The 23,383-nt window shown below is 39.6% G+C and overlaps 1 protein-coding gene across 1 annotated transcript in view; it reads right to left on the bottom strand.

Moving 5' to 3' along the window:
- The window catches only part of LOC133836578 (trypsin inhibitor-like), a 42,814-nt gene extending 29,700 nt beyond the window's left edge, over positions 1–13,114 (bottom strand). The window contains exon 1 of the mRNA XM_062267152.1: positions 13,100–13,114. The gene's annotated coding sequence lies outside the window, so the exon portion shown is untranslated. The remainder of the gene's footprint in view (positions 1–13,099) is intronic.
- Between the last annotated feature and the right edge of the window lie 10,269 nt (positions 13,115–23,383).

Raw genomic sequence — 23,383 nt, 5'->3', positions numbered from 1 at the left:
TAATATTTACAGAAACTCTCAAAGCGAACAAATTTGATTAATTGCTTTTTTGTGGAGCTGCTTGCTTTAGTCTTTTCTATTTTCGCAAACATTTTTGCACAGAAGGTGTAGCCGGAAGATTTTTCGGCTTTGGCTTTGCCTTTTGCTGCGCAGTTCTAATTAGCTAATTATACGCTAAATTAGTGTATAATTATTGTGAGCTAGGCCCGAATGACTAATATTTGCCAAAAATATACATATATACTCGTATTCAGATCTATACTCGACACTTGCAGTTTGGCGATTTCTCTTCTCGTTTGATTTCTATAAATCTCTTTCTAACGAGATTCGCTTTTTGACAATAGGCGAAACATAAGCATTGAAGAGTAAACTCATAACTGAAACAAAGGAAGAGCATTTAAAATTAATGAAACATGCTAAACACACATCAAAAGAGATTTTCAATCCGTTCGATGTAGTGTTATATCGCTACAAAACGATGGAGATAAAATCCAAATTTATGCCCAGGCGATAAGACGCCGTTGAAATTTGATTATTTGCTTTTTTTCTTTCTCATTTTATTTATATAAAAAATATTTTATTATATCGAACTATAGAAAATTTATAGTAGTGTTTTTTTGGCATGATTATGGCAACAACAACAACGTCACAGGTTCGAGTATGTGGTTGTTTTTGTTTGTTCGCTGACGTCAAACAAAAGACTTGGGCAACGAACTTGCACTCACCAGTTTAAAGTTGTAGGAAATTGTATCCAATTTGAATAGCTTAATAAATCCATATAAAGGTGATCGCGGCCAGGTTATTTTTATTTCTATTTGTTTTGTTTTTTTTTCGCTCTCTTTCTCTCTCTTAATGTATATAAATATAGATGTAGAAATTGATAACGTAGACAATAATTCTGTTGTCTGGTGCTGCTTCACACTTTTGCATTAGTTTCTCACATGGCTCTCAACCCATTATGGGCATTATTTATGGCTCTCAATTGTTGGACTCACTCACACACAAATCATAGAAGTAGAAGTATTATCAACTTATCATACAATGCCATACATAATTCTTGCACTTTTCATTTCGTATGCTTTTTCAGCTCATTAAAAATTCTGGAAAATTAATTGAATTTTGCCCGCGTTAATTATCGTTATCGCTGCCTCGACTTCCGTTTGCGGTTACGGCTTCCGTTGCGTCGCGTTGCGTGGCGTTTGGGTTCCGTTTTTGGTTTTGCGCGGCAAATTGGCGACAGGAGCTGCCGAGAGAGACGCCCACGACGAGCAGTAATCGTGATCGAGACTTTGTTTTGTCGGCCGACGGCAAAATGAACAGCGAGTGGAAGTTTACGGAAGTTGATTCCAAAACGAATAACGAACGAACGAACGAACAAACGATGACAACGAACGAACGCTATTAAAGTCTCCGCTCTCCGCTTCGTGGCGCACGCAACGCACAAACACTTGAAACTGAACTAAATCTCGCCGGGCTCGGACCCGGGCCAGCAAGTCCAAGAAGTTGCTGGCTCGCAGCAGCAGCAGCAGCAACGATCGCAGCAAGCAGCGAGCTTAGCTGAGAGCATGACGGCAACACTGGAAGAGCGAGACATAAAAGTCTCTGCTGTTGGTGTGTTTCATTGTTGTTGTTGCTGTTGTGTGGACAAGCGGTAAATGATAATAAAAGCTGCCTAGGTTTTATTTTTTTGGTGGACGCTAACGTTGACGCCAACGTCGCAGTCGCCGTCGCAGTCTCCGTCGACGTCGCAGCCAGCGAAAAATCAATGAAAACGTTTCGATCTGTTGTTGTTTTTGTTAAGAGTTAGCTGTGCGCTCTTCGCGCTCTATTAGCTATTCTGATTTATATATGTATAATATATTTGTCAATTATTTTTATGTTTGTTCGTTGCCTAAGTCTTTTGTTTGCCCCCCCGAAATCATTTTCGGCTGTAGCATTTCTCATTGTGCGCCTCCGATTTCGATTCGATTCTTTTTTTCTTCTCTGTTCCGTTGATTTGTAGTGGGTTTTTGTTATTATTGTTAAATTTAAAGTATGGTTTATTTTTAGACACAGCTTTGTAACAACATTTTGTGGGGGGATTTGCATAGATAGGGCTCTCGCATATAGATTTATAAAACTGTCAACATTTGTTGCGTTGCGCCCCATAAATTGGACAATTTATGATTGGGCTTTTGATTTTTGTGAATGGATTCGGTGCAAATTTCAGAGTTTGCTAAAAATATAAATACTTCGAGACAGAAAAAGAAAAATACCTTTTGACCTCTAGAATTTCGAAAGGCCTCCATTATGGACACGCCCTGCTCTCTAAACTTTCCAATATGCACGATATTTTCTCACACAATTATGCTGCCCCATTGATAGTTTTTGATGTGTTTTTTTCCTTCCTATTTCTTATACAATTTAACGTTCATTGATGTAGTCGCAGTCTTGTGCATCTCTTTCGCTCTTTCGTATAATTTATCAAAAGCTTTTAGTCAATGATTTCGAATTTACGATTTCGTCTCTAACCAAAACGAAGTTGTGACGAGTCGCTTCAATGGCCCATTGATCTGGAACTGGCACCAGGCAGCGATTGGGCACTGGGGGGATTTGTTAAAAGCCTTTGGCTTTGACTCTGGCTTTGACTCTGGCTTTGACTGCGTTGAACAGTTCTTTGAGTGCCGCAAACGTCGCGACCCCCATAAGCGTTCACTAATTCATTTCACTTCCACTTATTAGCTACAACATCGAAGCGAACAACATCGAACAGCAACAGCAACAACGACAACGATAACCACTTGCACCTGGCTTTTGGCTGTTAGAGTTTTGCTCCATTTAAAACATTTCAACGTCAATCAATATGCATTTTGAGCTCAATCTTCCGTTTCGATTTTCGATTTTCGGTTGTCGAGTTTCGTTTCATTTCGTTTTTGGCCATATCGTTTTTTTATGGCTTAATGCCGTTTGCTGGGCTTTTGAACACTTAACGCTACATTTACGGGGGGCTCCATTGTGTTATTGTTATTGTTGTTGCATTGCCATTACCCTGCTTATTAGTTTGTCATATCTGCGGCTATCTCCGCTGATCATCTGTGTGTGTGTTGTCTACTCTCTATCCATTTACTCCGACTCATTTGCATCTTACAGATATTTTACAGCAGCGCATTTAAACGGCAATCGCAGCTCTTTTTCTCACCGCAACAGAGAGAGAGAGAGATATGTTTTTCAATTTTGAGTATTTTTTATGAATTCTTAATAATATCTTTTATGTTTGATTTGACACCTTGCGACGAGCGTTTCCAATATTAACGGTTTTTTAATTACCATCGATTCTGCTTCCCAACTTTTGCTGGCCAACAACTCGTGTTGTCTTTTGTTTTGCCTGGACAGTCAGTCAGTCAGTCAGTCGGTCAGACGAAACTCTTCAGATTGTACAACACATATGTATGTGTAGAAAAGTGAAATTGAAATTGAAAATAGAAATGAGTCTAGCAATAATAATAATAAGAATAACAATGGAGGCAGCTCATTAACTTGCCGCTTTCGTCAACTGTGCCAAATAGCGCCACGTCATGGACTCAGCCCTGCAACTTCAACCAAAACTGGAGCTGAGTTGAGCTACCTGGAAAACACTTGCCACTTGCCCCTTGCAAGTCCATTTGCTGTGGCATGCAGCGCCCACTCAACTTGCTTCTCTTTTTCTTTCTTTCTGTTATATTTTGGGTTGGTCTGCCGCCCCGCTTGACCCATTTTGTTCGACTCTGCTCTGCTCTCCAATCTTCTGAGTCTGACTTTGACTGTGGCTCATTGTTAAGTGTAACTATTAGTTCGGCCGCTGTATACGCTACGTTTCCAGGTCAACGGGGCAATCAATCATATTACAGTGTAAGAAATTTGTATACCTCAGTTGCTGCCGCACGACATGCCGCCGCCGCACATAAAATGCCGAAACACACACAAAAATGTATCAATAAACAACTAAGAATTCTGCGCACTCACACTGCTCGACTAGAGATTACTCTGTAATGCTTAAAGAGCAACAAAAGTGACTGTCAAATTCAACAGGAAACTAAGGTTCATCTGATTCTACTTTTCCTTTCAATACAAGTAAAATTTGGGATTAGAAACATCCCTTGATCTTTACGATGTCTATCTTCAATTGCACTTATATTCATTAGGGATTAAACGATTTTTCCATTCTATTTAATATGAGAATTATGATTAATATAATACTATAGAGAATAATATAATCTTTGTTTATGGACCATTAATATGTCTTCAATTCCAACGCAATTTTTCATATAATATATACAAAATATTTGAGACTTTTTTTGAATATGCAAAACAATCCTAACTCTTCATTATTCAATTACAGTTTTCAGGCTGAATCTTGAACTACATTTTTACATTACACTTTGATCAGCTGCTTACAATGATATTAAATATTTATTGCTCTGAAATTCCTTCATAATATTGTTTGATTGGTCTAGTTTTTTTTTTTCGCGGGCAGCAGAATCCCAATTTAAATTGCTCATTGTTAAAAAAAACTGCTTAAGGCCTTTTCCGTTCTGGAAATATTTCGTGGCATTTCAAGGCATTAGTTTGTTATTTTCTCAGCATATTTCTAGGTACTTGGGCTGCGAGTACATAGAAATCAGCGCAGGAAGCGCATACCACAAAAAGCTGCACATTCATTACACTGTGTGGCTGTGGCGTGTTGAGTATGAAAATGAGTTTATTTTCGTTTATTTACTTTGAAAATGAACTTTTTCCCCATGCTCTCCGATCTCGAAGCTCTTGTTGTGGTTGTCGTTGTCGTTGTCAGAGTTGCTGTTGCTGTTGTTGATGTTGCTGCTGCTTTGGCTGTTACCGTTGTGTGGTGCTGGGCGGATGTCGAGTGTTTAGCGGAAAGTGAAAAGTACTGCTTAAAATAGCTTAGTTTGCAGGTTTCGCCTTGCGGAAGTTGCCGCTAACAACGAACGAACGCTAACAAGTCAAGTTGTCTATCATAGAAAAGCAATTTCCATGCCAATGATTTATGAGCCGCTTAACCGGCCCATTACTATCTTATCTCTGGGCTATTATGTACACCATTTGAGCTGACAAAATATATTGTGCTCGAATCTAAAAAGCTGGCCGTTGCCACTGCCTCGTTGCCTGCCTTAGTGACGCTGACATGTCGCGCTTATCGCCGCAAAACTATCAACAGACAAACAGACGGACAGACAGACAGACAAGAGACACAAGAGACACATAGCAAACAAAGCAAAAGCAAAACAAAACAAAACAACGCAGCAGACAAAACAAAGCCAAAACTCACTGACAAAGACTTACAGTACTCAGTGTACTCACAGTGCACAGTGTTTCTCAATTGTTAGCCACCACGCACGCGCGCGCATTTACCCAAACAACATATCCAAAGCTCGAGTTTCAGCCAAGTCCAAACATGTGCCCACATTATCCACTGGAGTGGCCACAGCAACAGCCACAACCACAGCAACAGCAACTGCAACTCCATCTGCAACACAGTCTTAAAGTCTCGCTCACTGTGTGGGGGTCTATGCAAATGCAACTCCAACTCCAACTCATTGAATGACCCTCGTTAGGCCTACTGCGTGAGTTTGCCCGTTTAACTCTCTGCCTTTGCCTTTGCCTCTGTCTCGCTTTAGCCGCACGTCAGTCACGCTTTGTTTGGGCTGTCAAGATGACAAGTGTTTGCTTTGGACGCAGCTTGTTGCAACTTGCATGCAGCTTGTAGCTTGTAGCTTGCAGCTGGCGCTACAGCCGGCTAAACTTGACATTTGATTGTATTTTAATTAAAAAGTGCTCGAACATTCAAATAAAAGCCAAGTAAATTTATTGCAATGCGTTCAACCGGTGCGTGGTCTGCACTCCAACTCCAGCTTGAGTCTAGTTCCAGTTCAATGCTAAAAATTGGCCCGCGATCTGACTTGTCCATATCTCAAAAATTAATTCACGCAGCGTTATTATGCGCCAGCAGGGGGTGGCAAGAGGCGGCCACATTTGGCCACATTCGGCCATTTGGCCATTTGGCTATTGGCCATATGAACACCGTCCATGACCGTGTGCCAGACCAACAATGACGACGACGACGACGCCTAGCGAAATGAGGTCGAAATTATTTGCAATTTATTGAAGGCAATCATAATGCTTATGAGCCGCAGTTGGTGTGTGTGTGTTGTGTGTGTGTGCGTGTGTGTGTGGGTTGCTCCGACCGCTGGTGGTTTACAACCTGTCCATGGACATGGCGTCGATGTTTATTAGTTCTTCAGCTGCTTGCCATTGAGCCATGAAATGCCGTTTTCTAAACTTCATTTTTATACCCGCTAACCATAGGGTAGAAGGGTATTATAAATTTGTGTATGCAGGAAATGTATTCAACAGGCAGAAAAAGGCATCTCCGACCCCATAAAGTATATATATTCTTGATCAGCATCAACAAAGAGACGACAATAGGGTTTTAGTTGCTTTGGCTGACAATCTGGTATATTTTGTATCAATTTTGGTATATTTTCAATGTAGTATATAAATATACCGAATGTACACTCTGGTATATTTTTAGTAATTTTGTGGAATATTAATTTGGTAGGTTTTAAAATTTCAAATAATATTTTTAATGAAGTACTATATAAAATATACCGAGTATATGCTTTGGTATATTTTAGTATATTTCCGGTATATTAATTTAATATATTTTAAAATTTAAAATATATATTTTTGATAGAAGATATACCAAAATATTCCTTGAGTATATTTTTAGTATTTTTTTTAATAATCAGGTATTTTAAAATTTCAAATGATATTTTTAATTTAGTATATTTTCAAATTTAAAATGGGTATTTTCGCGGTATAATAATTTCGTTTATTTTCAAATTTAAAATGGGTAGCGGGTATCTCACAGTCGAGTACACTCGCCTCAAGCTTTCTCACTTGTTATAGACACTCTTTTTGGCGCGCAAGAATGTGCATTGGATGCGATACACAATAATACGATTTATGCACACACATAAAAAATACTGCCACATGCAATCATACCTAGGAATTCCTTAGAAATTTGATAAATTAGCATTGACCTAGAAAATGAGTTTACTAAAGTTATAGCTTCTCACTTAAATAGCAAACAGAAATGTTTCTCAGCTAAAAATAAGAGCATTAAGTTTTCGTCTTTCAACACTTCGCAAGCTTCTCTTTCCATTTTCATTTCCATTTTTGTAAATTGACTTTGTGTCTTTGTGGGTAGCGGGTGGTTGATCATAACGGAAATGTTGTTCACCACAAGATTCCGAGTTGAATGTTTGCCTAGTTTCGAGTGTCAAAACTATTTGCCTGGCATTAGCAAATACTCTCGAGTATTTGAAGCTCGCTCTCAGACTTGTCACAGCAAAAGTGTCATTAGGCAATGGCAACTTGAGTCTTAAGTCAAAGTCGGAATGTAAGCGTTTGCCCATTAATTACATCATATTTATTTTGGCAATACTTTGAACTGTATTTTATGTTGACTGCCAAACTTGGCTGCAAGTCGTAAATATCAATGTGCAACTCTAAAGCAGCTGAAGACGCCGATGAAGATGCCGATGCAGATGCTGTTTCTCAGGCCCACAGGCCACAGCTGGCCTGGCTCTGACTCTGACTCTGACTTGGCGTTGTCAATTCTGGCAGGAGATTTGAATATGGCATGAGCTCTAGAAGAGTTACAAATAAACGTCGACGTTGTTGTGTCTTTCATGCTTTTCATGTTCAGCGTGATCATTCAATGGCAACATAGACTCATCTCACCTAGACGCAAATCTCTTGTTTGTTTCTATGCAACTCCGATTCCAACTCCAACTCCATCTCCAACTCCAGCCCGACTTCATCTTCATTTTGAGCGCAGGTGTTGGATAAATATCAAAATAGTGCAAAATCGTGCATACGAAATTTGTACGTGATGCCATGTTGTAGGTGTCGGTTTTGGGTTTCAGATTCGGATTCAGATTCAGATTCAGTTTCAGTTTCTTCTGCTGTTGCTGTTGCTGTTACTGTTGCGACTTCACGCCGTCCAATTTAAAGAAGAAAAAAAAAAAACGACTCAAAGAACTGTCGAAACAAAGGCAACTCTCGAAATGCAAAGGGGGCATGTAACTAAGCCAGTCGTTGATCGTTGTTGTTGGTCGTCATTGACGGGGGTACATGAAATGCGTGGCTCATTCAAATTGCTCAAGTCACACACAGACACACACACATACTCTAACACACTCGCACACCTCGCGCGATGTCATTAAAAAACGTTTAAAATAAATTTTTGCGCTTTTATTAACTCTGACATTTGAACAAAGGCTTTTGTCAGCTTTGCTGCCTGTTGTCTATCTATTATTATGATTAAAATATCTCAAGAAAAAAAGAAAAAGAAGGAGAAGTTTATTTAACCCGATGCCGCTATATTTTTCATTATGCCAGCTCGCTGTTTGTTTAAGTAGCCAACAGCAGGCAAACGGACAGCAGCGGCAGCAAGTTTGAAAAAATAAATTTATTGTTGGTTTTTTGGGCCGCGCTTGTTATTTCATTGTTGTTTTCTTTACTGGGCTTTTCAAATCAAACTGCTCCACATTCAATATTGAACGCATTCAATGCTACAACACATGGGTTTGCTCTCTTGTTTATTTTCATAATGTCTGCCTCTGAGTCGAGTCTGTGCCTGGGACACACCTCAAAAAAAAGCAACAACAACTTCGACGACTGCCACTGATAGCCACCGTTCCGACTCCCGAGTTGCTCAAATCTCAATTCGACACCAAACATCGAAACTGAAATCTGAATTCGAATCCGAACCCGAATCTGACATCGACATCGACACCGACGCGTCGGCTTCTTTTGGAGCCAGTTGAAACTATGCGGCATTTAAACATTTACGAATTGTTTTAAATAAAAGCAATCGCCTTTGCCGCCAAAAAAACCAAAAAAAACAGTATTAACAGTATTGCAGCTCAGCTCAGCACACACACACACACTTAATCACAAAGGCGCAGCAATCTCTCGAATATTGGCTTGACATTAAAATCTGTAAATAATTCGCGCCATTAACCGTGCGACGATCTGTTCGACCCAGGTCTCAAACCCTCCTCCTCCTGCCCCCCTCACTTGCTCCATTAGCCCCTCTCGACTTGCCCAAAATGCGATCTCAAGTTGTTTGATTATTTATTTAGTGCTGTTGTCCGAGAGCTGCTGATGCTGCTGTTGTTGTTAATAATTTAAAATATTTTTGCCTCGCTTATTTATGGCGCAATTTGCCTGATAATTTGCTGTTCCAAATGTCGACGAAGTGCCGACGACATTTAAATACAACATAAATAAATATAAATTAAATAAAACCCACAAAAACACACACACACTATATATGTAAATAAATAAACTACTGAAAATTTATTAGCATGTTTACAAACTCGTGCTTGGCAACAAACTATTTAATTCCCTGCATACCCTGCAATTGAGTGAGCTTTACAATGGAGTTACATTATTAACTTAATCTTGATAGTTGGAGATATCCTTTGTATTATTGATGTCTTATTATACCTGATACTCATAGAGTATTACAATTTTGTATCTACATAAATTTACATTCATAAAATGATGATGTCCCACGTCCATGAAATCAAATAGCAAACGTAATTTGCCTACTGCAGTAAGGTCTTATTTTCTTTCATTGACAATATGGTATATTTTGTACACTGTGGTATTATGTGAATGTTACAGTATATCGATACACCAAATTTAGTATTCAGTATATTTTCGTATTTTGCATAAAAATATTTCGGTATATTTGGAACGTGCTATTAATATATTTCAGTATATTTTTGGTATCTGGTATTATTTTCTTCCATTGACAATTCGGTATATTTCAATATTTCTTCAATATATAATTTCGTTATATTATTAACTTGCTATTAGTATATTTTCAGTATATAGTTTCGGAATATTTCTTGCATGTTATTAGTATATTTTCAGTATATAATTTCGGAATATTTTTTCCATGTTATTTAGTATATTATCAGTATATTCATTTGGTATTATTAAACTTGTTATTAGTATATTTTCAGTATATTTATTCGGTATATTTTATATACTTGTTAGTACTATTGTTATTTTGACACATAAATTAACAGCAACTTCCCACTTTTAGAGGGTATCACCTACTTAATTGTTAATTTGCCTGGGAACTCATCTTTTTTAACTTTCGATTATCTTATCAGCTGAAAAAGAGCAGATTCGCTTTAAGTGGTAAACCAATTTCGAAGGTTGCCTCAATGAATTATATTTTATTGTATGAATGGGATGAGCTACACTCAACAAACACAAAAACAGTAGAATGTTATCTCAAAGTTACAACCAATTAGTCGATCGATTTGGAATTTTGCTGAGTGCAAAACATTTATCAAATTTTACATGCATGAGAATGAAGCAGTATTTAAATGAAGCAATTAGCATAAATGAAGTGAGACAGATACAGAGACAGAGACAGAGAGAAAATAAATTATATAAAATCTTTAAGGGTCGTTAATTTAATTAACATTAGCATTTTTAGCATACATATTCATGCTCAATCAAAAATGATGGAGCCTCAGATTGAGATTCTCTCGCTCGACTTATTTGGTATGCACCTCCATTAAGCAAAAACATTGTGTGTGTGTGTTGTGAGTTGACCATGTCGGAAATTGGGCTGCAGGCTATTAAAAATGCTCAAATTTAAAATCAATTAAGCCAAATTTATGCTGACATGAGACAAATCTGAGGCAACATCGTTCGACATTTTGCGTAGGCGGTCATAAAAATGAGCTCGACTTGACTTGGACTTGACTTGAAAATGAAACGAACTACGCAAGCTCATCCATCGTTGGATCGCTCGATCGCCTCCAAGTTGGTAGCCCATTACCGAGGCATAAACAAATCATTAGATGCTTGTTTTCTTCCATTTTTTATTATTTTATTATATAGTATTTGATTTGATTGGAAGCGATACGATTTTTGGGGCAACAGCTACTGATTAATGCGATGTCTACACGCGATCTAGAACAAGTTTTGTGTATTTTTCGATCGTTTCGTCAGTCAGTCTCCATCTCCATCTCCAGGAGGAGGACTAGAGCCATTCCACATGACACATGGGCACATTCGATTCGATTGCTGGGCCACCTACAGCGTGATGAATAACAATTAGTGGCATAAATCAATGACAATGACATTCGGCAATCGTCGATCGACAATCGACAGCATCGAGCATCGACGAGTGTCTCAAAAGGCAAACAAGCGCATAAATAAGAAACGCACACAGCCAATGGCTACAATGTGCTCCATCCATCCATCCATCCATCTATCTATCTGTCCATGAATTTCGTCTAAGCTTCGGCTTCAGCTTGAGCTGAGGTCCAGTACAGCTCACTTGTCGTCTGCTTGGCTCTAATTGCTGCGCGTCAATGTTTACCAAGCTGTGGGTGTTCCACACGCATATTGCCTTGTTGACCGCTATTGGAATATTGGATTTTCGAATTTCGAATTTCGGTATTTCGATGGTATTTTGTTGGTATTCGTATTCGTATTTGTATTTGTTTGCTTATTCTAATGAACCATCGCCACGGCCCACACGGCGCATGCGCAACGTGCCTCACCCGCCCTCCCCTTTCACCACCCTTTTGCGCATTGCGGAATGCGCGATGTGAGCATGATCTCATGTAACTCAATTCACATGATTCATGCGCCAACTGTGAGAAAAAAATGATTGAATTAAAAGATACGCGTAGCTTGGCAGGCAGCTTTGGCGAAATGTGTAACTGTGCAGGCGTTCGATTTTAATCGCTTCATTTAAAATGCCGCTCGATACGCATCAGGTAGCCACCATCTCAGCAGTCAGCAGTCAGCAGCCAACAGCCAAATGTTGCAGCTGCTGCATTGCGTGCCACTTGCTGCGATCTTGTTTTGACCAAAAAAAAAAAAGATCAAATGCTGCTGGCCAAAACCAACGTTGATTTGATTTTATGTATTTAATGGCAATGGCGAAATTGTTTAATTAAATTGTTTGGCTCGCAGCTCGGAATACTGCGAATACTTTGCGGCTCAATCGATTGCCATTTGCATTTACATTTGCCCATAAAACAAATTTCTAGCGATAGCGATTTCCAAGTCAAACTATCGATAGTAAGCGAATCGGAACACGTGTCTTTTCGCTGGGCTTTGACTGTAAATCAAATGGCCTAATGATGCATTTAGCGCTTGAAATATGCCAATGCAGCCACGCCGGGTCACTAACAGCGGATAATTTACAGCAATGATGCTGTTTGCCGGTCTCGGTCCCGAGTTCGAGTCTAGCCGGCTGAGAGCTGAGAGACTTGGAGAGTCCGATGCATGTGGCGGCATTATGGCATTATGGCCTATCAAAGTCAAGGTGGATATTAAACGTTGAAAAATATGTGAGCTCACAAGCAGAATGCGCATTCGTAATTCTCTCACACTGAAATCAACACCAACACAAGCGCACACATCATACTAATGATGCAAAATAACTTTAACGGCTCTTTTTTTTGCAGCAACAACAGCAACAAGGCCGACAACTGGTTCTCTCTTCGTCGCTTGCAATTGCAATTTCAATTGCAGACAGCGGCGAAGCGAGCTCTGCATTTGAAATAAAGGTCGTAAGACAAGCAGCGACAAAAACAGCAAAACAGCAACCGAAAACATTTCAAGTGTGTTTTTTCCTGCAAGTGCTCTGATTTGGGGATGACGCGAAAGATTTATTGTCCAACTGTTTTTGGATGAGCAGTTGCTCCAGTTCGTAATCTGCGCAGCTATCGTCAATAAATGATATTTAAGTCCGCTGCGGTTGCGATTAATTATGCATTTAAAAGATTTATTTATGCAGATTGAAAGCCATCGAACTTTGTGTATCTAAATATACATCTATATCTATATCTATGGAAATGGAAATGGATATACCTTTATTTTTTTTTTTGTTGCTATTGATTGGCATACTTATCATCATCATCATGAGATGCCAAGCTGCCTCAGCTGGCGCCGTAAATAATCTCAACCAAAAGAAAGCTGAAACCAGCTGAGCTGAGCTCAAATGTCTTCTTGCTTTATTTATTTCCGCCTGCTCTCTGAGCTCTGAGCGCTGAGATTGGACAACACATGCCATTGCCGTTTTGTTTTTTAGCTCCTCTGCTCCAATTTGTTATGCTTCGGGTTTCTGCGCTTCGCTCACAATAAACGCTAAGAAAGCGGTCTTAAATCAAATCGCTTAACAACGGAAGCTTTGGCATCAGCTTCACACACACACACTCACACAGATACAGCGCAAAAAAAAACAGAAAAAAAATTAATCAAAAGCAGCAATAAAGAAATCTTAAAGCAAATAAAAAGTTTGCCACGCCGGGAGACAGCATGAAATTGGGTCTAGATGCTGCTGCAGATCGAAGCAAACGCGCGCGGCTTTTGCCCCCCGGGCTAATTTGCAAATTTCAAGAGTGACCGAAAGAGTGTTGCTCTCTCTGTCGCACTCCTGTTCTAGCCATCTCTCTCTGGCCTTCGCCCTTTTGGGTTGCGGCACGCAAGGGCGTCAACTGTTTTGCTGCGTAATCTTATGGCAATTTCAGCTAGCGACGATGACTTCGACACGCTTCACAGGCGAATCAAAAAGTGGCTGGAAAGTAGAACAGATTGCCTTCCCCCCCTCCTTTCTTGCACCTCTCCCTCTCTATCGTTGCCTGCCGCCTACAGCAACAATTGACCAAAAGAGACCACAAGAAATATATTGAGCTATGAAAAGGCCAATTAATATGAATAACTCGTTTTAATGGAATGTCGGGGCTTATTACAGTTTTGCAGCTTCGCTGGCTCTAAACCAAAACATTACTCATACGCACAGTGTGTTCGTAAGTGTTCGTAAGTGTGTGTGTGTGTTTGCACGGGTTAAAGATTTAACGCGGCGCTGTCATGTCCGCTGCCACTGCCTCGGCGACTCTAGCTAATATTTATGTTGACTTTTGTGGCTTTGGGGCAGCAGTCAGCAGCAGGTAGCGATGCCTCCGTTGCGACACGTTACGCATACGCCGCATTGGCTGTAAGGAGAGACGATATACATACGAGTAGTAGGATAGTTTGTCGTGGCCATGATTGATATGCGCTCGCGCTAGCGCTCTCGCATAATATGATCGATCTCTTTTGCCATCATCAATTACACTTTGAATGGCTTATGGCCAGCATTGTGCGATTTCGTTCGTTCCCGAGTTCAGAGTATTGAGAGACCGCGGACCGTTAGCTTTGATAGCCTTTTCTTCTGCGCTGTTGTGTTGTGTTTCGTAAAATGTTAATAATAGCACACGTTGCTTTTTTGCACTGGCATTTGTGGGTTAACTGCATATTAGTTACTGTTTGCTTTGCTTTGCTTAGCTTTGCTCGCCGCACGGGCCACACACATTGAAGTTGTAATGAGTTTGGACTCGCTGCTGTGGCAGACCTGCTATTAGCCTGTGAGCTCACAGTTTGGGCTTAGTGAGTCATTAACAGTTTTTGGCCAACCGCAGCGTTTAGTCCAGTTAACGCCTGCATTTTAACCCACTTGGCTCAGTTCTCGATCGCTTCAACTGATTATGCAAATGACATGCTTCACATATTTCTTTTTTCAGAAATTTGAAGTGCTCTAATCAAAGACTGATGGGAACTCAAAAACATGTAAGAAAGCAACAGTTGTTTGACTGTGATATACCCGCTACCCATTTGAAATAAGAGCAAAACCGTGTGGTATAAATTTTAAAATATACCAAATTAATATATTGAAGAAATACCAAAATACACCAAAGGCTAAATTGACATACTAAAGTCTACCATTGTGCGGTAGTAATTTTAAAATATACCAAATTAATATACCATAAAAATACTAAAACAAAAAGGCTATATTTTGTATATTTGGTATATTCAAAATATACCATAGTGTGACAAACATACCTTCTACACATTGTTAATAAAAGCAAAACCGGGCGGTATTAATTTTAAAATATACCAAATTAAAAATACTTAACTATACCAAATGTTATTTTTAGTATATATATATTCAACATACACTACTACTACTAAAAATATACCAAAAACTTTTGCTGGTATATACATTCAACATATACCATTGACAGCAAAATATACCAGAATTTCGGTAACCCTTCTACCCTGTCGGGTTACCGGGTATAAAAAACTGACACAACTGGTAGCTGGCGACTCAAAATTTGCATAAATGATTTCTTTATCGCAGCAGCCCAATCGTCTAGGCGGAGGGCGTGGCGTGACTAGCGAACGTGCGTGCCACAAACATGTTTGCCATCTCACTCTCTTAGTTTAGTTTGATGCCTGCTAGATTGACATGTCATTCGCTGTGCTTTATAAAAACTGGTGCGTGGGGCGTGGCGTAAATTCAAATTTAAGGCAATTTCAATCAATCTATTGCAAATAGTGATTCTCGCTGTTAGTTTGAGTTTGATTTTTTGTGCACTTTCAATGCTGTTAACCATATGAAGTGGCAACTCTTGGGTTTGTGTCTAACCATTAGATACGCTGCTTGTTTCTGCCAATGTCTCCCCCATCTCCCCTCAACTCTTTTGCACTCTTTTAGTTGCTGGTTCCTTATCTGACTGCCTGACTAGCTGACTGGCCACGCCATTTGCATGCGCCGCTGACAGCGCAACATTTTGTTGCCCGGCTACCAATTCCGCAGTTGCAGTTGCAATCGCTGTTGCTGTTGCTGCTGCTGTTGCATGAACACAGACTGGCATTAGTTGTAGCTCGTTTTTGGCTGCAGGTTGTTCTTGTTGCAGCCTTCTTGCAGTCGCTTGTTGGTTGTCATGTACGAAAATTGTAGCGCGCATTGCTGCAGGAAATAGTTCAAACATATCAATTTTATTTTTATTTATGCTAATAAACCGTTACGCTGCCTGAGTGAATTATTGGCCCCATGCACCACACACTCTTTATATTTTTTTTTTTGCATTCGTGTTCGACACAAAGTCAGTGCTTGGGCACGACCCAAGCAGCGCATGCTCCTGTCATAGCCAAAGAAACATTAAGTTCGATACTGATACCGACAAAACCGGGTGAAATCTGTGCCTGCACTTTGATTAATCAAATCAAATAGACGCCAAGTTCCCACACAAATCAATGCAATTTGCGGTCGATTCATCTGTCTGTGGCTGGCTGGCTGGCGAAAGTGTTGAATCCAACACTGACACCGACACCGACACCAACACCCACCCAAAATGGCAGCCGTGCCCCTGCTTGGCCCACATTGCCACAACTTGGGGCACGAATGCAAAGCAAGTGCAAAGCGGAAAGCCGAAAGCCAAACAAAGCAAACAAACCGAGACACAAAATCAATCTAGTTGCAGTTGTCTCCGACTTCCACTTCGACTTCGACTCCGATTCAGATTCGGTTACAGCCTGTTAAAGGCAACTGACAAACTGCCACAACAGCAGCAACAAGCAAGCACGTCTCGACAGCAAGTTGCCCAGCAAAGTGAAGACAGATAATTGGATAACTCAAATGTGAATACCCTCTCCATCCGTTCCTTCCTCTACAGGGTATCCTAAAACTGGAATCTCCCGATTGCCTGCGCCTTTTTTGGGCAACCCTCCTGACGTCGTCATTATTTTTTGGACACATAATTAAAATTGACTGCCGCATTGTCGCGCCCAGTTGGTTCTCGATCTTTCAGCTTGAGAGTTGCAACTTCCACTTCCAATGCAATTGCATAAATTGTAAACAGCAACAGCAGCTGTTGTTATAGTTGTTACTGTTAGTGCCACAAATCACTGTCGCATTGTAAAATAAATGTTTATTGTTTTGTAAGTGCCGCAGCAGCCCAAGAAAAAAAAAAAACAAAAACGTCACATTTAATGCACGGCCATTGGCAATTTACGGCCGCCATTTTCGGCCATTTGACTGAAAGTTCCCGCAATGGGCGTTAACTGATTGTCAAAAGGCAGTTGCGAACACTCGAGTCTCACGTGTTGACTGCACTCAGTATTTTCGCCTATTAATTTACAACTTTCTGAAGCAATGGCCAAAACAACAGCAACCCCAAAAATGGCAGAAAGTAGCCAAAAGTTTGGCTTTTTACCTTTTTGCTTTTTTGTCTCTTTTTTTATCTACCTTTTTTTATTTCATTATTTTTCTTTGTTGTCAGCGTTTTGCATAATTTCCTTATTGGAATGACGTGCGCCATGGCAGTAAAAAAAAAAGTGAAAACCTCTTCGTTGACTACTGAAATTCTGGTAACAAAAAATCATTTTAGACAACAATTTACATTAGCACTCAATAAGCAGGTGCTGCTTGGCAGCTGCTGCTGTTATTAACTGTTTGCTTTCTGCGCAATTAGCAAAGCAATGGCCACGAGTTGCTAACGGTGACCAAGTACTAAATCTCCCACTTGACTCTGTGACTACGTGTGAGTTTGCATGTCTGAATTGATGTGAGAGTGTTTGTGTAACTGCGCGTGTGTTTGTGTGTGTGTGTGTGTGTGTTGTGTGTGTGTGGTCGAAACGGTGGCCATATTTGCACTACGCATTAAACCGTTCGAATCAACAAACCGAGCTCAGTAAAGTAAAGGAAAAAGATGGGTCTGCTAGCTATATGAACAGATTTATCAAGGTATCAAATATATAATATATTTGGGATAAAACATTGTACTAATACTCAAGAGAATGTCAAATATATTAGAGGTCAATTGTTATGTAATATTTAGCTGAAAGTAACCCATTTAAAATACACAACAACTACCTAAATTGTTGCTATTATTTACTTAATTATAATATGATGTATAATTAATTCTAGTAATTGTAAATACTTTATCTAATACTCAAGAATGTATAAAAAAACAGCAAGTAAGAAAGCTAGAGTCGAGGGTGATTATTAATTTTTTTTTTTGTATATTGATATATGCTATATTCAAAATATACCAGATTATCAGCCAAAGCAAACCAAACCTAAGACCCTTAGTAAGTAGATGTTCTTGCCCATAGAAAAGTATTAAATATTCCATTGTAATATTTGTCTCAACTAGCGAGCAGTCACTTCACGTATTTTAAATATTACCAAAGTTATTATTACTATTCATTAATTTTCTACTCCACAATTTTCTTAACTTTTGCTTCAGTTGAATTTTTTTTTGGCAGCGTATTTAGCTTGTCGGTGATGAGGGCTTAACAGATTCTCCTTATTTGATTTCAGTTTTGGGCCTAAGCTGTAGCTTTGGCCGCAGTTCAAAGTGTTTGCTCAGTGGCATTTAAAACTAATAGGAGCGACGACGAGAGCGATGCTAGAGTTTGCTCTGCCCGCTCATGTATGTTACAGCTAGTTGCCACCAATATGGTATTGAAAACAGTCAACAGTCAGCAGTCAACAGTCAACTGTGAACAGCGAACAGCCAATAGTCAATAATAGTCAACAGGCTGCAGACTGCTTGGCGGCATCGAGCACAGAGCACAGAGAGCTCGAAGCTAGACTCTATGGAGACGGAGAGACTCAGTGTCATTGCGATTTGGCCAGTCGATTGGTTGTTTGTTTGTCTGTTTGCATGGGGCAAACACAATTGACTCGGAAGCAAAAAGAAAACAATCCGAAAAATTCCTCCACGTGTCAACTACTGTGTGTGTGGAGGGGGCGTGGTCGAGAGGCGGAGGAGTCTGCACATCTATGGGGAGTATGCTCATATTTGTGGGTAGCTGATACTTCTTTTTTCTTTGGCTGCCTAGCAAACTGATATGAAGCTGGCGGATGCGATGACTACTAACTCGGTCAAGTCGGTCAACGCTGTCCACATGTGATCCACTTGCCAGTTTTGCCTGGCGAGCACTCCTATGGCTTTTCCTAACTGTTTATCTGCATGAGTGCGCCGTGATGAGTTCAGTTTTCCCATTCTGTGTAGGCTCAACTGTCTGACTGTCATCTCCATCTCTCTGTCTCTACTTTGTATTGCGATTTAATTTTGCTTTCATTGCTTTTTCATGCAAAGTGAAAATCTGTATATATGACATTTTCATTCATTCATTCATTTTCCCAGTTGCAGCTCTAAAAACTGGTTTCGGATCTTATTTGAATTTCTCACAAGAATTTCTCAACTGTCTGTAGTTGTGATATGGCAGATAAACTCCGATTATAACATAACACTGGTAGTTGCTTGGCCTGTCAACGAGCCATTTAGCTTGGCACTAATGAGAACTTTGGCTGTTCAATAAGAATGAAAACTTATCGAAAAGATGTAAACATCACAAAAGCCAATTATGTGCAAGTATTTAATAGCTGAATCCTAACGATTTCCTCGAGTTAAGTGAAAGCTAACTTGCTTTAATTTACAACATGCAAAATGAAATAGAATCGCCGCGTTGCAGTGAGTCTCTCTCTCTCTCTCTTGAGTTTGTGGGTAAGGACTCATGCTGTGCAGAGGCAATTTATTGTGTGTTTGTTTTAAGCGCACTCGCATCTGGCTCACATGTGCTCGACTGCAACTCTGAAACTCGTGGAAACGCGCTGCCTAACTGCAAATGTGAGAAAAACACAATTAGCTTTTGGCGGCGGTGCAACAGTGAGACCACCTGCTGCTCCACTCACCTGGCTACCAAATCAAAAAGAGAGAAAAAAAATGAACTGAAAAACAAAATAAAAATAAAACAAAAACTTTCAACACAAGTTGAGTTCAGAGGAGTGTGCTCAACTGGCGAATACCCTAACTAATTAGCTAACTTAAGAGAATGAAAGGACGGAGACTTTCCTTCTTTTATTGATTAACTTTTATGTTTGCTTAATGATCGCCATAAAATTTAAGGATGCAACAACAGCGTAATGAATTGTGTGTAAATTGAATTTCATCATTACAACTTTAAATAGTTCCGCATTTTCGATTTGCAACGCATTGATATAAAGTATCCCTAATAACTGAAATACCTTATTTAATTGTAAAATACATATAAACAGCTGCATAGAATGAGCGAATGAGCGAATGAGATAGCAACAAAGCAAAGACTTATATAGTAAAAACTAATTGCACACTGAAGCTGAAGCTGACCGCTGCATTTATTTATTTATTTTGATTTTCATTCTGAACTCGCTATTTGCCCATAACAAAAGCCGCGCGGCAAGTTTAAGGTCAGCTGAAAAAAAAACGACATGTAATTGCATGGCATTGCTGAGGTTGAGGTTGAGATTCGAGACTTCGATGGAAATAACTATCTATGAGCAAATAAAATATACACATATAGATAGCGAGGCATAAATATGCAAAAAGCCAAGACAATAAAATGCAAAAGAAAAACTAAAAACACAGACAATAAGAATATACACAAGTCTATCAATAATAGCAACAAATTGAAACTAATCGAGTTTTGGCCAAAGGCAGCTAATAAAACAACAGAACAAACCAACAACCACAGAGCGCAGATTGTAATAAAAATCACTTTGAGTATCGACGAATAGGTGTGGTCCTAATTACCGATATTAAAGCGGATCTATTTCATCTGGCTGCTTGTCTAGCTGCTTGTTTACTTCGCTTTGCTTTGCTTTGGTTTGGTTTGGTCTGCGTGGTTGCTTAGTTTACCACACGGCGACCGAGACAATTCGATACGATACGATACGATTCGATTCGATCTGCCACGCGCTGTGTCTCGAGCTGTGCCCACCTCAAAGAGGGTTCGCCAGACTCTAGACTCTAGAGTCTAGAGATGCCGCTTGCTAAGACTAGACGGCAAATGGCCACTGTTACAACAATAAGCGACACTCTGTGGCAACTTGAGATTTGTGTTAATAGCATCAAATATCAGTAATTTCACTTGGCAATTCAATACAACAAATGCGCTCCACTTCCACTTCGGCTTTGCTTGCCCCACGGGCCACCTTCGAATAAGGAGCGACCTCAGACGCAGTCGCAGCTGCAAGCTGCATAAAAGCTTTTTTGAGCCTATCGTTCTTATCAAGGCCAAGACAAGCCTTTGTTTTAATTAGATAGCGGCACATAAAATACAATACACAACTCAACTGTAAAGCAGGAAGTTCGGTTTTGGGTTTGCCAACTTTCGTTGTTGTATCAATTTCACTTGCCTAATGCTCAAGCTGAAGCAACTGCTTGCTGCGTAGTCGTAGTCCCATCAGTGTCAGTCTGTCAGTCAGCCAGTCAGTCAGTCAATCTATCAGTCGATCTCTTGGACTGTCAAAACGCACGCCCATTCATAAGTTGGAGATTTTTATACGTTTTTTCGTTTAACGCTCAATTATTGTGTACACTTAATGAACTCATCACATGACAGCGCATCAAACAATAACTGCAAACTGTCAAAACATTTTTGGTCAGCTTGAAGCTTGAAGCTGAAGCCGAGGCTGATTGAAATGCTTGCCACAAATCAAATTGGAGCAATGGAGTCGTGGGCGAGAGAGCGTTTTATACAGCAAAAGAAAGCAATTAACAATTACAATTACAACTCGATCGAACCGAAGCACCATTAGCTAAGACGACGTTTATCCGCTGCTTTTTATACCCGCTACTCATAGAGTAGAAGGGTATTATAACTTAATATCAGACAGAAGGAGACAAATTAAAATAACTATTTTCTTTGATTTGTCTGACAATCTAGTATATTTTTAATATGTTCATGGTATATTAATTTGGTATATTTTGAATTTAAAATGGTATATTTTTAATGTGGCACAACATCAATATACCGAATATAGTCTTTGGTATATTTTTAGTATTTTGCGGTATATTAATCTGGTATATTTTAAGAAAAATACAATCTGGTTTCACTCTATACCAAATAGAGTATTTTCTGACAATTCATTGTATTTTTAATATGTATGGTATATGTATGATTATATCATGGTATATTAATTTGGTATATTTTGAATGTAAAATGGTATATTTTTAATGAAGTACAACATCAATATACCGAATATAGTATTTGTTACATTTTTAGTATTTTGTGGTATATTAATTTGGTACATTTTAAGAAAAATACAATCTGGTTTCACTCTATACCAAATGGAGTATTTTAGTATTTTGCGGTATATTACTTTGGAATATTATTCACAATGTATAGTGGGTATTTCACAGTCGAGCACATTCCAGTGTAGCTTTCTTACTTGTTAAAACTGTTGTTATTAGCAAAATGTGTGTTGAAGGACATTGAACACAGCTTTCTCAGCTGTATTCCAAACCAAAATCAATGCAAGATCAAGCTCAAGCTCAAGCGAGGCACGAGTGCACCTTTCTCTTCGATCCTGAGTCATGTGAAATCTCAGAAAATAGTATGTTATGCTAGTGCATATTACCGTTTTTTCTCATTTTTTTCAGAGGGGGGTCTAATTGATTGTTGTAGTTGCTGGCCGCCACCTACTGACCTTCACATTGAGCAGCAGCAGCAGCGGCAGCAGCCGAGGCAGCACTCTGGACAGTATCCGCAAAGCGATCGATCCGGTAGACAAACGTCTGGTCGTCTGGTTCGTGCTTAGATACATAACATAGATGTTGGAGCTGAGTTTGTGGAACGAGTATTCGATCGACCACACAATGGGCGCGCGTTAGATTGCTAATCGATTTGCTGCTCATTCGATTTTTATTACGTATTCAAATTGGAGCAATTACCACTTGAAACTTGTATGGCATAAAAGTGGGTGTGCCCCCAACAATTACAACAACAACAGCAGCAACAATAACAATAAATGCACGTAATCAAAACCTACTACTAGCAACAGTTTTTTTCTTTTTTTGCGAATTGCTATTGCCGCTGCTGATAATTATAAATGTTGCTACAAGTGGACCTACAACCACATTTGTGTGCACTGAAATTTCTCTCTAGTGCTTAAATTACCTGCCCGGATTTAAAGTGCAAGACAAAGGTAACTGGATACCTTCTTTCACAAGAGGAGCAGCAACAAAAAAATGATTTTTCATTCAGTTATTGCCATTCCACAAGTGCTCGCTTGGTATGCAGATATTTGTAACCACATCGGAGCAGAGGCGAAGCAGAGAGCTGGCAACCACAGTGGGCAACACTTGCTGCCTGGTTGGCTACCGACCACTGGCCCCCCTCTCTCTTCTACCTCCAGCAACTCTCTGACTTGTTGCCAATCACTCAATCAAAACGTCACTTGGCGTGGCAGTTTTGCGTGGCGTTTGTTGGAAAATTGAAATAGAAACGTCAGAATTTCTGCTCTAATTATAAGGCGGTATGTTTTTACGTACTCAGCCAGAGTTTCTTGACTTCTCTATCTCTCTGTTTGTCTGCCCCGTCCGACTGTCCGTCCGTCTGTCAGTCACACTGAGAGACTCACTCGCTTGCGACTTGCCTCTGTCTCTGTGTCTGTGTTTTTCTTCAATGAATTGTTACAGTC

This window comes from Drosophila sulfurigaster, chromosome 2R (assembly GCF_023558435.1).
Source record: "Drosophila sulfurigaster albostrigata strain 15112-1811.04 chromosome 2R, ASM2355843v2, whole genome shotgun sequence".
NCBI lineage: Eukaryota > Metazoa > Arthropoda > Insecta > Diptera > Drosophilidae > Drosophila > Drosophila sulfurigaster.
The sequence above is the reverse complement of the archived record's forward strand: the minus strand, read 5'-3'. Positions and strand labels throughout refer to the sequence as shown.